The sequence below is a fragment of the Aquila chrysaetos genome, chromosome 11 (genome assembly GCF_900496995.4).
Source record: "Aquila chrysaetos chrysaetos chromosome 11, bAquChr1.4, whole genome shotgun sequence".
Taxonomy (NCBI): domain Eukaryota; kingdom Metazoa; phylum Chordata; class Aves; order Accipitriformes; family Accipitridae; genus Aquila; species Aquila chrysaetos.
In genome coordinates, this window is record NC_044014.1 from 36,013,955 (window position 1) to 36,027,857 (window position 13,903).

Consider the following 13,903-nt stretch of genomic DNA (forward strand, 5'->3'; position numbering starts at 1 on the left):
TGCATAAACTACTAGGCAAGTCTAGGTAGGAGAGATGGGGGAATAAGGCTTGGAGGCATTTTATATTTATTTATGTGTCTTATTTTTTAAAAATATATATACGACATTGGTGGACCTTGGAGACTTGACTTCTGCTGGGAGACCAGGGAGGAAAAAGATTTTTCTAAGTAGCAGGTTGGCACTTGTACGCCAGACCTAACCTCTAAGCTGAGTCTTTTGCCTCTTCTGAGCTTTGGCCACCTGGGGAGGCAAGAGCAAATAGTTTGGGATGCTGGGTTTTTTTTCCATGTGGCTTTTGCTTTTTTCCACTTGTGTTTTTCTTCAGAGACAATTTCATAACTGCTGTGTCAGCCTGGTGGATGCAGGCATGTGGAATATTTCCCAATTCACTCTTAAAATGCTAGTCATGTTTCCATGACTCATTGTACCTCTCTAATATGTGATAATTTTCTTCTAAAAAGCATTTCTGTAGCACATTGAATTAAGGTGTGCTTTATTATGTTGTGGTATTGTAGAAAAGCACTTGGGACATTTTGATATCATTAAGGCACCAAGTACAAAAGTTTGTAAAACAGGTACAGAACTGTTACCAGCAATTCAGGAATGACATCATGGCTGTGATAGGCTTTGTTGTTCTGACTTAGGCTTTGTAAGTCCCTGGTTTATTAATTCATTGAGAAATAGAGGGAAAGAAAAGTGCGCTGTTCAGATTGTGGAGGGAGGGGAAGAATAAACAGTGGGAAGCATATTTAACCTCACAGCATGTTGTACCAGGATGGGTGAGTGTGGCCCAGCTATTTCTCTGCAGAAGGGGCAAAATTATTTGCTTGGGTATGTATTTGATAATGCCTATTAAACTAGAAGTGAGCCTAATCCAAGCACCAAGGTAAACGCCAGTCCATTAATTAGCCAGCGGGATAGAGAAGCAAGTAAGAAATGGAGAAATTGAGTTTTCTTTGCACTGACATTGCTGTTGTGCTGCTGGTTTGCGTTTTTCCAAGTGCCCAAGATTGTTCTTTTAGTTTTGTTTTTCCTCTCTGGGACTACCTGAAAAGTTACATCTGGTGCACAAAAAAAAAAAAAAGAAAACCCAGCAGGTGAAACTGCGCATCTATTCTTATTTGGCAAATTTTTTGTGGGGTTCCTGCAGTGTAATTGTGGGCAGCCTTGTGCTGGACAGATAGGATGCTCTTCCTTGCATGAAGAGCCTGTTGCCTCCTTTCTCTCTTCTGTCACTGACTTTTTTCTCGTGGCAGGAAAAAAAGAATCAAGGTTGACTTTGGCTGCTCTTACTCAGGCAGAGGTGCCATGGAGTAGATCAGGACTGTATGGTCTTTCCCTTGCTGTGGGTCAACAGCCTGTACCGAATCCCCTTAGGGATGAAAGAGGAGGGAGGGGAAAAAAAAGTGTATGAGAAGAACTGCAAAATGAAGTAAAAAAAAAAAAAAAGTTCCTGTGACCTGAAGGATATGAGAAGTAACAAGTGGGTGCTGAGTATTAGTGGGAAAGGAAAGCCCAGTGATGCAAATGGGTGATCAACTCCTCAAGCTTTGTAGGTACAGGAAAAATGACTCACCTATACAAACTGGAGAGATGCCAAACTGTGTATTAAGTGCTACTCTGAACCCATTGTCCCACTAAATATGGACATTTTGGTGGTGGAGACTTAGATACCTACCTCTGGGCCAGCAGCCTTAAAGTGCTGAGAACCAGAATTAGTGCTGGCCAATAAATATATTTCTTAAAATATTTCTCTAAGTCTTGTTCTTATCTCTTTCCTCTTTTTCTTTCCCTCAGTGGTTTGTCAGGTGGTCTGTTTTCTGGTGCATTGGTTTTGGTCATGGGAGGTCTTGAGCCTGAAGAAGTAGGGTCCTCCTGGCAGAGGCTGGCATAGAGTTGGCTTATTGGGTACAAGACCTCGTTGGAACCTAGGTCAGAAGCAGGAAGTCTTGTTTCTTCTTCAGGAGGTTACAAAAAGTAGCTCAGGTCCAAATCATGAGGCTTGGCCCCTCTGCCTGGTCTAAATGTAAACTTCCCTGAGGGCTTGTGTTTGGATCCAGCCAGCAAAATCATGGTGGTGGTGTTTAGTGGGGCTGCCAAGCTGTCCCTGAGTTCAGGTGGGTGGCTGGGCTGGTCCTCCACTTTAGGCCAAATTGGAACAAAACAGGGTCTGTGATGCAAGGTAGCAATGTTTATTTTTGGATGTGTGACTGCTAACCACTAACAGAGTAAATATTTAATATAATAGAATGGAAAAATAGACTAATCTGAGTAGTTTAAGCAGGCCTGCGTCACTTCAATGTAGGTGTAAGGGGTATTTTTGTGTCCTTTGAAGCATTTATTTTATTTCATTATTTTTTAAATGAATTTGGGACCCTGTTAGCTTTTGGAGTGTTGCGGTTTGCTTTGCTGTTTAAAGAGTCTACTGGCTGATAGCCTGCCAGCACCCTCCCTGAAGCTGCCCTGCATAACGATGTATGGGAAATATATTGATTTTGAAGTGGTATTTTTAAACAAACCCTTTTCAGCTGTGGCCAAGCTTAAACCTTCAAATGTTTCCAAGCCTAGAGAAATGGTGTTTCTTTAAAATAAATAAAAACTGACAACACCGTGCCAGATTCTATTCCTACTATTTTGTCTAAGCTGTAACCAAGAAACTGGGATCAAGGTTAGCTCTGCTTTAAGTTCACTGTAAATATAAAACAACAGTTTACTGTTATGAGCTGCAGTTGGCAAGTGGCACAAAGCTGTGGAGATCTAAGAACAGTTTTGGGGTTTGTGGGGTTTTCCATATCAGCCTCTGAGGCTGGTGAATTTGGTGAGGTCTAATGTGTAGGTCTGAATCCATGTCCCCCAAATGTAGTTGTTAATTGAAAGCTTGGCTTCTCCCTAGCAGAAAGTAACTTTTCAGCTCTGTTTTTTCATAACACCTCTGGCCCTGAGAATTATTTATCTCCTGGAGATAAATGCTGGATGATCCTATGGGCAGGAGCATCCAGCTGGAGTAAGAGGGTGGAGCGATGCAGGGGGAAAGCAGAGAAGCTCTTGTGAAGGTGGTGTTGGATACCTCTTCTCCTTTTTGCAGTGGTTTTAGGTGATGCAGGCTCCTTGCTCCACCACAGCACTTGCCATTGTTTCAGATTCCTGTGGTGGAGGGGATGGTGCAGAAGCCCAGGGTAGGTATGGTCTTGCTAGAAAAACTAAAATATATAAATATGACATCCACCTTACAAGCTTTCATGGCTACTTCCCTTCTGGTTGCTCTTGTTGTGAGCAGAGACACCATCCTGGGCTCAAGAAATGGCCTCCCCTTAAGTTTTGACATTTCTTTGAGAAAGTTTCAGCTTTTGCAAATTGTCATTTTTCCAATGGGAAAGTGGCTTATCAGGCAGCTCCAGACTAGCTTTATGCTGGAGCTGTCGTAAAAGAAATGTCCACCCTTCCTGGCAAACCTTGCTGGCAACTTTTATGTGGTGTACTGCTTTCTTCCCCCCCCCCCCTTTGAAAGCAGCCAAACTTGTCACAAAACTTTTTGCAGCTGGAAATTGCTGGAGTCTTTCTAGTGCTCAGTAACAAATTAACATTTTGAGATAATGCATAGCCCTGGGTATTGGTTAGAAATGACATGTTCTGGATATTTTAATTACTAATTTGTATGTCTGGGGAAAAAATGTTCAGATACCATGCAACTGAGCAATGTATGTATAAATGCTGAACTGTAAACAAATATTCTCCCTGGGACCATAAATTTTTGGCAGTTTACCAAAAAAAGTGAGGTTTAAATGGGAACACATTCAGCTACTCTAGAAAGCAATCAAAGTATCTCTGATATTTTGGGAAGGGATGGGGTGTCACTGCCCCACCCCCTCCCCCTGCCCTGGAAGTGGGCAGACCTTTCCTTATGTTGGAGTCCAACAAGGTTTCAGAGTTGAGAAGCAATAGCATCCAAAGGGACCTCTGGATGTGACAGGAGCCAACTGTTGCTTGAAGCAAACTTGAGGTTTTGTCCCATTCATGGCCCGTATGAGTCAATTCTGTTCTGAAAAGGTCATGAATGGATCAAAGCAGCATGTTCATAGGCTGTTTGGTTTCTTCTCTAACGTTGCCAGAGATTTCTTGTTGCTGAAGCATTGGGTCTTTGAACAGGGGTGCTGTGTTTCCTGGTGAGGGTGATTGGTACCACGGTACCTATGGGATTGCTCGAGTAACCCTTTAAATGGATTGTGGGTGGAAATATAAAATGTGTGTGATGATGCTCTGTTCAACAGCAAATTTTTTAAAATCTGAAAATATCAACAGTAATTGATGCATAGTCATAAAAATGAGTATTAGCTTGAAGTTTAGGAGTACTTGTAAGAGATTTCAGAGAAGAAACTTTATTCTATGAAAAAAGAAAAATAAAAAGGGCTGGGAGAGTAAGAATTTCTCTTTCTAGAAAAAGACATGGGGTAGGCCAGGACCTCAAGTCCCCCAAATATTCTAATACATAGGGAGGAGCAAAATGTCCTATCCCTGGTAGGTGGGGAAAATAAGTCTTTGGTTGTCTTGTGTAATCTACAGCAGAGATTGACATAATTTCTCCTGCATAGATAATTAAGTGCTGGGGTGGGTTTCTGAAAGCAGTTGTGGAGTCTCCATCACTGCCATGTCCCTTGGACATCTACTGACATCAGACAGGGTGGTCCAGGGATAAATGGTTCCCAGCTTCCATTGAGGTGGTGAATGGGGCCATGCGGCTCAAACTCTGAGCACCTGCAAGGAGAAGGGTATCTGGACCACTTCTGTGAATGTCTGGGCTCTGCTGAGGCTCTTCAGGAATAGATGGAGTGAAACCTGGGCTTTTCACAAGGTTGGGAAGCCCTGGAGACCACTTTTGGAGGTGCTTTCTGGACCTATGTTTTGATTTCCAATGGAGTTACCAAAAAGCTGGTTAACCTAAATAGACCTGGACTAGCCCATAAATTGTTAGACCCTTTCTGGATCAGCAACCAGAAAAGTTTGCTCTAATTCTGAATAATTTCCAGCACATCTCTGCTTCAAAACGGTCATCAAACAGGGTCTTGAGTACTCATGTGCATGGCCCCTTGCTGCAATAAGCAGAATAACTTCACGTTTCAAGTATGGTTAGGGCCAACTCCACTGATTTCATCCCAAAGTGTGCTAGGATTTGCTGCTGCTCCGGGTGACACATGTAGGTTTTTATAGGGTGTTAGTCCAGAGCCAAGGCTGCCGGCAGCATGCTAGCCACTCTTCTGCTTTACTCATCATCAAAAGAATTCAGCTCACTTTCACTTGCAAAGCCGTGCCCTCGAGGACAGAGCTGGGTGGAAAACTTTGCTTTCTGGTTCAGCCAGCAAACAAAAAATGTGTACTTTTGGTCAACTGGAATAATTGTGTATGTTTTATTTTTTACCCTCCCCTGGTGGAATGAAGAAACCTGAAATTCCTTTGGGGTTGACTCAACTGTTGGGACGGTTTCAAGATAAAACACTGCATTTTTAAAAATATCTTTTTGAAAAGAGGTTAATCAATTTTAGTCAATACAGAATGATTATATTTTTCTCTTTTCCTTTTTTTTGTCTCCTTGTCAAGAAGGTCTTCATGGCATGTTGTGGTGGCCTAATTTAATTTTTTTTTTTTAATGGAATGTTTCTGTATGTCAAGCAGGAAACATTACTGAGGTTTTTTGAAGGAGAGGAAACCTGATTTCTGACAAATGAATGCTACCTCTAAAGATTTTGCTGCTCTAACTGCACTATCACCAGTCCAAGAAGAACCACAGATGGACTTGTGGAAGGACACTGTCAACTCTGAGCTGAAAATGGCTGTAAATTCAGAGCTCAAGTGCTGTAGCTTCATTTTTGTCATGTTCTCAGAATCAATTGGGTTTGATTTTGTTGGGTTTTTATCTTTCCTTGTAACATCACTGTTGCCTCTCACAGGTGAGAAATGTCACAAAAGTCACTGTAAAGGGGTAAGTATCTTCTGTTTGTGCTCCTTGTGATGGGTGGATGGCGTGACCTGAATTTCTGCTCTGTCATTAAATTCACCTGCATTTTCCTACGGAATAGCTTCTTAGCGGTATGAATTAGCTTGTCTAGGTGTTATCGCTGGCAGTAACAGGCAGGGGTGGGCAGCACACTTTGTATCCATGAGAGAACTGAACACAGTGTCTGTTTAACTCTACAGGCCATAAAGCACCAGCCTTGTAACTACTCCACAGTTACTGAAACCTTCTAGAGAAAGATGCTGGTACAAAAATCCTACCAGTATATTCAAAATTAATGCTACTATAAAACTATATTTAACACAGTTGTGGGAACAAATTTCAATATTTTTATTCATCTAGTAATTGTAAAAATCATGGGGAAGATTAGGAGCTTACTTTTTCATAGTATATGTGACCACTTTTGAAGGCCTTTTCAGTGTAAATGGAAGTATAGCGTGTATATTTATTGTAACCTCAGATCCGTCTAATGTGTCTAAAAGTTCAATTTTTTTAAGAAGTGCCAATCTTGTAAGAATATAGTGGAGTCCCTGGGATGTGGTTCCTTGTAAGTCCTCAGAAACTGTTGATTATCTGTGGTGCAGCATTGCCACAGGTTTGACCTCTTTTTTTTTTTTCCACTAGTTTTTTTTTTCCTCTGGGCACTTTGAGCTTTGCAGAGCTAACCCCCCCCCCCCCCCTTGCAAAGGGAATGTATTTCCCTTTGGGTCTGGCTCTCCATTCCTCTTGCTCAACAAACCCTTTTTCTTTTTTTATTACCTTTTCTGGAATGAACAAGTAATTATACTCCAGAAATAGCACAGGGTTTTTTTTAATATGTAAGCAGGCTCATTCAGTTTATATCGGATGAAACTTTTATGCTGTTGAATATGAATCATATATATAACACAGAGCACAGAAGATAAATGTGTTTATCTTGAAATTGCAGGTTCCCTGGGTTTCTAAAAGTGGTCTTGCAGGGATGTCCTAAATAATAAAACAGGAAAAATATTCAAGGTATTCAGTAACTCTACTTAGTATTTATCAGTATTGAAACTCTGATTCAGTTCTCATCCCTGACTGCATAGTTGGACCATGCTACATCTACCACTAGGTTGGCTCATCTCAGGTCTTATGGAGATGCAACCAGACTTTAATCCAGGCAAAAAAAAAGTCATTATATTAATTATGGAAATAGGAAATGCACACAGCAAAACATCACTGGTTACCAGGCTGTAATGGGCTGTGCTAGGTAAGGCTACTGCTCACTCTTCTGAAGTGACCCACTTTTAGCTGCCTATAAACTTGCCAGGCTTAGACCGGATGTTTTCTACTTAGCCTTAGATGGAGTTATTCTCTGGAAGGATTTGATTTGAGAGGGGTTGGGAAAAAAAGCTAGAGGGAAGCAATCTTGTCCACTGTCAGCTGTGCTGATTACACTTCCATCCAGGAGCTGTGCAGCATCTCTTGGAATTGAAACAAGCTGGACACAGAGGTGGTGGCCAATTCTTTCAAGCTTATAGGCTGTACCACCAAATCTCCCAGGATGCTGTAACTTGACTGACTTTGTCTGATGCATTCAGCAATTTGTGTTTCCTACTCTCTTGTCCTGTAAGCTCCTCTCCCAAGTTTTTTTAAGTTTTGCTGGGGCAGAGATATATAAGATATGCTAAATGTCCTACTGCTGGATGGGGATGAACAAGCTGGTTTTAAGATGATGCTGTAGATAGTGGAAGAGTATGAACCTGTCTGGAAAGAGTGAAGCTTTGTGATGCTTCTCATTTGCAGGGAAGCCAAGAAGGCAGGAAAGCTCCTGAGCAGGACACAAGGGCTTTGAGATTTTTTTAAATTTTTTTTTTTTATTTTTTATTTTTTTTTATTTGAGTTAGAGAGATGGTTTGGAGGTGTCTTCTGATTAAGTATGCCAAAGCTGGGAAGAGACAGTGAGAAGGTCATTGCTTAAACTTGGAAGAAACTGCAAAAATTTGCCCAATTGAAGGACTAGGTGAGAATAGCTAAGCCTGTTTTCTCCATCAAAATTTGCAATTCCCTTCCCAGGGTGAATCTGGGAGAAAAAAGACCCCAGTAACTTGCAGGGGCAGAGCAAAAGCAAAAAGTACCAGGGTCTGGCTGCAAGGCATAGACGTGTGTTTGCAGGAGGCAGCACCAGTGGTGCATAGAGCAGGAGCAAGCCCAGATCAAAGCAATGTCTGACTTTACCTGGAGCTGCTACATTTTGCAAAGAGTTAAAGTCAAAGTGTGCATACAGGACAGTGTATACCCGTAAGGAAGCAAAGTCTATATGTTCTGCATAGAGTAGAAAAAAATTAGTAGCCTCCTGTGGAGAGAATACGTAGCAATAGTTGTTCCTCTTGAAACTTGCTCCAGGACAGCCACCTCGTAGGACAGGACAGGACACACCTGGATGGTGACCGGGATCCCTGTGGCTTGGCCATGGGATGTTGATGGGCACATTCTTCTCAAATCGGAAGCTACAGTAAAAAGTTTAGAGTGGGAGTGCATGAGTTGAATGCAGTAGATGCATCATACAGTACAAGTCAGTTGTAATACAAAATCCTGCAAAGATCATGATTTTTGAGAGATGCAGCAGAGAGCACATTGGACACTTATATCTCATGAAAATGTGAGTGCAGCAGTGCTGGCAAGACTGTGATTACATTAACTGTTTGGCACTATGTAAATGCACTTTGATTTTTACCTAAATGAGGGTATTTTAGATGTTGGAAGAACTTCAGCTGCATGTAAACGACTTCTGAAAAAAAATGAGGCTGTACTAAACATCTAAGATGCAGCATTTCAGGTGACTTAAATCTGGAAATTCTTCTGCAGAAAGATATTACAAGCATCAACCTAAAAATTCTGATGAGGCTGAGGACTTCTCAGACTTCTTTAATGCAGGTACCATTTAGAATAGCACATCCCCTCCTTGTGTGACCACAGTGTAAGTAGAATTATTGTAATGGGGATCTTGCATGTGGGCGATAAGTCCCTTCTGTCAAACGCTTACTTTTATGGCTAGTGGGAAATTTCAGTGTGAAGAGGAATTTCATAGGATCTCTTTAAGGTAGATGCAGAATATAGCTCAGCATGTGCATCTTCAAGCACAGGTTCACTCAGAGTGTTTTTTCCCATGCTTCAAACTGATATGTGATAGAACTTGTTATGATGTAGGGAAAAAAAAGTATTTTTTTTTTTAAGTGGCAAAAGTCTATGACAATAGGAAAAATGTCTGCCAAAGGCCTGAAGTCGGTTTGAAGTCTGCTTTGTGGATCTCAAACTGTTTTTAATGGGTCCTGACTTCAGTGGAGAGGGGGATGAAGAGGTTTTATACCCAGCCTTGAACGGTCATCGAAGGCTGGCTGTAAAACCCCTTCCCAGGTGAGTTGCCACAAGCTTTTCTGGTGCCTGCAGGGCTGGGTTCAGCTGGGTCTACCAGGCTTTAGGACCGGCAAGAGGCTGTTTTGCCTGAAGGACTGAGCCTGGAAAGGGGGGAATAAAAAAAAGATTTCTAAAATAACACAGCTGGTTCCATCACTTTGCTATTTTTTTCTTAATAGATGCATAAACACAACTTTATCCGGATGGTAAACAGTGACTCTGAATAGCAATTCTCCCCTGTCCTTTTACTGTGAAAAATGGACAGTGTTGTCTCTTAGCTGATGAATAAGGTGGTTCATGGGAGCAAAGCATGCTTATCTAGCTCTTTTCAGGCTCTAATATAGGAAGTAGGTGATGCATAAAATGCTCAAATGAAGAACAAATTGACTAGAGGAAAAATATTAATTTATACTTAAAAAAAGCATCTGGTTTTGTTGGTTTTGCTCACTGCACTGGTCTATACTACAGATGCTCCCTTGGTGTTAGGTACCTCTTGCTGAACTTGTGTTTTCGTCTTTAACAGAAAGTATAAAAAGGTCATAAATATAGCTTTGGACTTCAGGTTAAAAAAAAAAAAAAAAAAAAACAACAAACCAAACACACCCCAAAACCCCCAGAAAATATTGCTTCTAAAGACAGTTTGTGACAACTATATACTCTCACTATATGCAAGATGTTTCTGTAGTAATTTCAGTAGCATCAATAACTCTTCTCACTTTTCACTGTAATATTTGCTAGGAAAAAAAAAAAAATTCCCCAACTGTAGTGTATCCCTGATCCATATTTACCTAATGAGGTGAACTTTCATTAATTTGTTTGACCTGCTTTACCTGAAATATATAAGATTTTGTTGCTACAGTCAATGTTGACTGAACTTCTAGGTTGTACTTTGTAGTGCCTTTGCAAATCTGTGGGGCTTTTAATTATTTCTCTCCCCCCAAGACAGTATGAACATTTGTGGTGAGCAGTGCATGGTGTTATTTCTTAGTGAAAAAGTATTTAATCATAAAAAAGCCTGTTTCTAAGGAAGATTTGATGAAAACTTGTGTTGGAAGAGTTTGCAGGCAGCTAAGGATCTTTCTTTAAATGGTTTCTCTGGTCAGTATCTTCCAAAAGCAAAGGGCATAGAAGCTGAATGTACAGTTGCCTGGGATTTTAAAATGAAGAAGTATTTAGAAAGCAGAGAGTCCTTAAGGGAAACAAGGTAAAAATAGCTGCAAAACAAGGCAAAACTGAAGTGGAAAGGAACATTGATATTCAGTATATTAATTTCTCACAGTCAAACACTGACGTTAACAGCTCTGCTGGGAAATTACATTATTATTGTTAAAATGCTGTGGAAATCCAAATAAAGACTAGGAAGCTACAGGATGTTCTCTAAGAATGCAAGCTTTGCTGAAAGAAAATAAAATAAACAGTTAATCTCAAACACCTGAATATTGATGTAAAGATGTAAAAGTTAAAAGGCTTCACAAAGCAGCACGTGACAGGGATGTCATAGGGTGCGAATTGCCCTCAAAGTCAAGTATTCTCAGTGTGCAAAGTAGTTGAAGCTCATATGGTGTCCTAGAAAAGCAAGTTACGAGCCAAGTAATAGAAGAATAACAACAATAATAAGTAATGGAGTTAATGACTGAATTGTCCAGGAGTTGGGCTGTGGTAGCAAAGTGAGGAATGGGGGCTGTTTCTGGAGTCTAAAAATAGCTTCATTGATGGATGAAGAGTCCCATGGAAGAACATCCCTGGGACAGAGCCCTGAGTGGTGGGGGATTCCCATCCTTGGGGACTGCCCTGATGCACCCAGACACTGCCCTGAGCAACTAGGGTCAGGCTGGAGACCCCCACCCCAGTGCCTCCAGCTGGAGCCTGATGGGATTGCTTGGGAAGGCGGGTGATGCTAAGCCAGGGCAACTGCACGCATTGCCACTTCATGAAAGCAGCTCTTCATGGGGTTTTTAAAGGCAGAATAGCCCAATGCAAGAGTCACTGGTGCGAAAATAAACATGGAGTTCAAGGCTGTGCTTGGAGGTCATTGCTTCCCCTACAGTCATGGCCTGACATTTATATACAGATCCTGTAGACCCATTTTTGGCATGGGAGCAGCTCATGTTTGGTGTTACTGCTGCAGAATGTTTCCTTTATAGCAAAACAGGCAATGGTCACTTTCCACCCACTTTGTCACCTTCCTAATTTTAAAGAGCCATTTTTGCCATCTCAAGTGAGTTTCTTGCTGTTTACATTTGAGTCGTCATCTCTAGTGCTATGTTCAAAGGCAAGAGATTAGTAGGCCTCAGGAAGGAAAAGATGGATTATACCTCAAAGTAGACTTTCACAAATACCCCCAGCCATAGCACAGCCTGTTTTTGGACCCAATCAAATATAAACATGGAGGGTGCTCAGGAAGAGCAGCCTTTTGCGGTCAGGCCTGGTGTCATCTTCCCAAGATAACTGTCAGTTGTCACGCTAAGCACACTGGTTTTATTTTGGCACTTGAACATGATTGTAAGGAGCAGAAACCTTTTTAGATCTGTCAGATGAGATGCTCAGCATTTTACAGAAATGTTTCTGTCTCCAAATAGACTGTCAGTGGCTCGATGTATTTGTGGTTGGCCAGGTGGCTGTCAGCAGCTGTCTTGTGCTGCTGGACGTTGCCCTCTGACACTGATGTTATTAGGCACGATACGGTGTGCAGAGCAGAAAGGATGAAGGTGCTTTGTTCCGTGACTGCCAATGGTCTGCAGTGTATTGGGAAATGTTAAACCTGGGCTTAGTGCTTTGGAAAATGAAGCTATTGATGCGAGGGCTGTGATGCACCTTGTCAGCCCCGAGGGACTTCGGAGCAGAGCTCTGCTCTGTGTCCTGTGGACTTGGGTTTGGAAACCTCTTCTGCACCTCTTGCATTGCAGCCCATGGCATGGCCACCTTGTGTTATAAGGTACTGAAAAGTCTTTAGTTTCTCCATCAAGTTGCTTCTCGTGCTGTTTGGCTAATGTTGCCTACATATGGCAGTACTGATACTGTCAATAGGTAGTGACAGATTTGGCCATGTAAGGGGACATCCTCTTCCAGATCTCCAATCCCTTTCCCTACCTCAAGTTCTTGTTCTTAGGTCCTGATCTCCTGATTTCTCCCAATCCTATGTGGGAATAAATATGATAAAAAAAGCAGTGAGGTGTACCCATTCTTGAGATGGAGATGCCCTGACTTGCCAGGACATAGCCATGAGCAACCTGCTGTAGCTGCAACATTGACCCTGTTGGGAGTGGGGTTGGGCCCAGGCCAGCAACCTCAGTGCCTCCAACCTGAGCCTGCTGTGGTTGTAAAACTGCATGCCTGTACCAACTTCCCTGAAAAGACCCTAAAACCTTCAGGGGAGTCCATGTCTCTTGAGTGACATACTAGTGGAATTAAGAAAAAGGTTTAGGAGCGATAGGTGGACCTCAGGCAATCTTCAGTCATCTACATGGTGGCAAACAAAGAAGCCTCTGACTGGTGTAATTTATGACCTGTTGTTTTCTTGACTTCAGAGGTTTTGCTTTTAAGAGTCCCAAGCATATTGAGCTTGAATATATTTCTAGTCTGTATCAACAGTATTTCAGAAAGGAGACAAAATAAAAATTAGTGAATCTTTCTGTGGTGATGGTTGGGCAATGAAGGGCTCTCACCTAGAAGCAAATAGGAGTATTTTGCTCATCTTGAGAGCACCACCGTGCAGCAAAAGGAGATGGAAACATTTATGATCTGGAACAGTATTTTTTCTGCAAAAGCATGGAAGGTGGGAACCAACCACCTGGTTGGTTCAAGAGAAATGAAGGATGGAGTCATTGCTTGACATGGTAACACGTTTCAGGAAGTCAGAAGGCTTTGGTCAGTTCTGTTGTTTCCCATCAGGAACCTCGGAGCAGCTATTTTATCAAGAACTTAACTCTTCTTACTGTGTGTCTTTTCCCCTCTGTCTCAGAAGAATGAAGCATTGGGATTTAATATTTGGTATTAAATATTTTCCACATGTCAGAACCCCATTTCACAGCAGTAATGCCATTCACAGGCCATGTTCTTCATGCTGGGGAGATGTAACTACCAAGTATGGCAGCTCATTTTTGGAGAGGATTACTTTTAACTTTTTTTTTTTTTTGACAGAGAAGCAAGTGATTGAGCAGGCTGTTTCATTCCTGTGGTTTTGCAAGAACGAGAAAGTGGTGTGATGGGGTTTTCTAGCAGAAAATGTGTATTCTTGGGCTTGAATTCCTACAATTCCTGAAGTTGTTCTCCTTCACTTGCCACATGGTAACCCCCCATGTGTGTGCTGGCTCTGGCTTTGCCAAGATTTGGGTTATAAATGTGCTGGGTTTTGCGTGTCTTCGACAACTTTTCTCAACAGGCTTTGTTCCTCCTCCTGTGCGTGGTCTCCTAGTGCTTTTCTGAGACATACTGGTCCAATTTCTTCCTTCTGCCTTTGAAGAAATCGGGGTATGTTTCAGATGTAGCTACTGACATTCCAGGTGAGGGTTGCAGCAG